General features: G+C 35.6%; 1 protein-coding gene across 1 annotated transcript in view; it reads left to right on the plus strand.

The window, feature by feature from the left end:
- Positions 1–2,491, plus strand: part of LOC106871305 (serine-rich adhesin for platelets) — a 185,792-nt gene that overhangs the window by 75,811 nt on the left and 107,490 nt on the right. The gene's annotated exons all lie outside the window — the stretch shown is intronic.

Here is a 2,491-nt window from a genome sequence, read left to right on the forward strand (position 1 = left end):
ATATATAATTATATATATATATATATATATATATATATATATATACATGTGTGTGTATATATATATCATATATATATATATATATATGCATATATGTATGTATATATATATAATTATAGATGCATACATGATGATGAATGTGTGAATGTATATAAATCAGTAATTATTTTCTAATGAGGGTTAATTAAAATCAATTTTTGTATCATTTGGGAATAATAATAGCAGTAGAAACATGAGACTAACTGCAACAACTGCCTCCATTTTGCATAATAGTAATAAAAATAATCATCACCATCACCACCACCATCACTGCCAACACCATCACCATTACGATCATGATTAGTTTGGCAGCATTAATAGCACATCAGAGAAAATACTTTGCTGTATTTAGTTGCCCTTATATGCTTTCTGATTTCAAATTCCACCATGGTCAACTCTGCCTTTTTCTCCTTCTGTGTGTATTGGCATATCTCATAGAATGGTTGCTTTCTCATTTTCTGTGACCTTTTCTGGTGTGTGCCTATACCACCTTTTTTCTTTTGTTATTCCACAGTGTTGGCATAGCTTTCAATGTATGTAGGTCCCAGCTCTGTCGTGTCTGTGAATATATTGCTTCTTAGCCAGAATTGGGCAACCAGAGACAATAAGATTTATTGTTTCTTGACCATCTCCACATATTCTGCAGTTACTTATTGTATTTTTTTTTCCATTACATATTTTTGGTCATTTCTGGTGAGAAGGCTCTGGTCTTGTGCTGCAATTAAAAATCTTTCAGTCTCTGCTATGAGTCCTGAGCTTCTCAACCATTGCTGGGATTTTGCTTTGTCCATTTCTTTTTTGTTTAACCCAGTATTTGCTGTGAAAGGGCTTTTCTGGCCATCTTGCGATATAAACGACTAACCCCCTACCCCAAATTTCAGGCTTTGTGCCTATAGTAGAAAGGGTTATTATTATTAGTAGCAGCAACAGCAACAGTAGTGGTGGTACTTGTAGTAGTAGTAGTAGTGTTTTGTATGAGCCGATTTGGTAGAGAAGGTACTTTGCGATAGAGTGGAACCTCAGTTTACATTTACCTCTCATCACAAACAAATTGGTGGACAAAGAATTTTTAAACATAAACCATCTTTGGTGGACAAACAACGTCTCAAGTAGCAAACATGCAAGCCAGCAGCAAAGGTTGGTGACAAGCTGGGAATATAAACGGCAGAGCATCAGTTGCTGTCTAGCTTTAGTCCAGTGCACATCTCTGCCCGAATTCTCCATGCCTTCTCTTGAATTTCATAAAGGAAAAATACGAGGGTGAGTCAAAAAGTAATGCCATTTTGTTTAGGACTTTATTTATAATTACCAACACAGGAACATGTATCATACATGTTTGACTCACTTCAGGCGATGAATGGTCTTCAAGAATGAGTTCAGTTTGTAAACCAAGGTTCCACTGCATTTGTTTCTGCTCTTTACATTCTGAGTTCAAATCTCCCTGAGATTGACTTTGCTTTTCATCCTTTCAGAGTGAATAAAGTAAATAGCAGTCAAGTACCCTGGAGGTGAGGGGATCAATTTCACACCCACCCCCTCAAAATTGCTGGCCTTGTGACTAAAGTAGCAACAATTACCGTATAATTATAAATTTCTAGCTTCTAACTGATTGTCTAAGATACTGGTTGTTATGGCAACCTGGAAAAATATTTCTGTCAGATATAAATAAATTGTGTGTGTGTGTATCAGCTTGTGTGTGTGTGTCTGTTAAGAATGTTATCATTCATGTGTTTGTGCTTAATCACAGTAACAACAACAACAACAACAACAATAGCCACAGAAATAAATTGCTGACTCAAAAAATTGGACCTGAAATAGCAAAGCAACAAAAACAACAAGAATATTAATATCAAGAGATAGAAGGAAAAGAAAAGGAAAAATAGCAGCAACCATTAGAAGAAGAAGAACAATTTAAAGAAAGTAGGTTTCTGTTTGAAGAAGAGTCGGTTATTATTTCTTGAAGAATGACTGACTCCATAGAAGCCTCATCATTTATCCACTAAATGTGAAAATGTTTAGTTAGATAATTAATGAGATGTGGGTATGGTGTCTGTTGAGTGACAGATCTGTGAATCCTCATCATCATCATTGTCATGATCATTTAAGGTCCCTTTTCCCATGCTGTCATGGGTTGGATCATTTAACAAGAACTGATGGATCACACAACTGTACCAGCCTCCAACGTCTGCTTGGCATCGTTTTTACAGTCGGACGCTGTCAAAAAAGCAGTGAAGTCAGCCAATACTTGCAAGACAAAATCCTTCACTAAACATGTCTGGAAAATTCTCCATAAGCATTTTCCCCATGAGGAAATTTGCTGTAGGAAATTTCACCATAATGGAAAAACACAAACAGACTGTAAACGAGAGAACTCATTTGAAAGAAATTCCCTTTCTCTAATTGGTAAGGTCTTTTTGATGAAGTTGCCATTTTAAGAAAATAGCTGTATATA

This window comes from Octopus bimaculoides, chromosome 15 (assembly GCF_001194135.2).
Source record: "Octopus bimaculoides isolate UCB-OBI-ISO-001 chromosome 15, ASM119413v2, whole genome shotgun sequence".
NCBI lineage: Eukaryota > Metazoa > Mollusca > Cephalopoda > Octopoda > Octopodidae > Octopus > Octopus bimaculoides.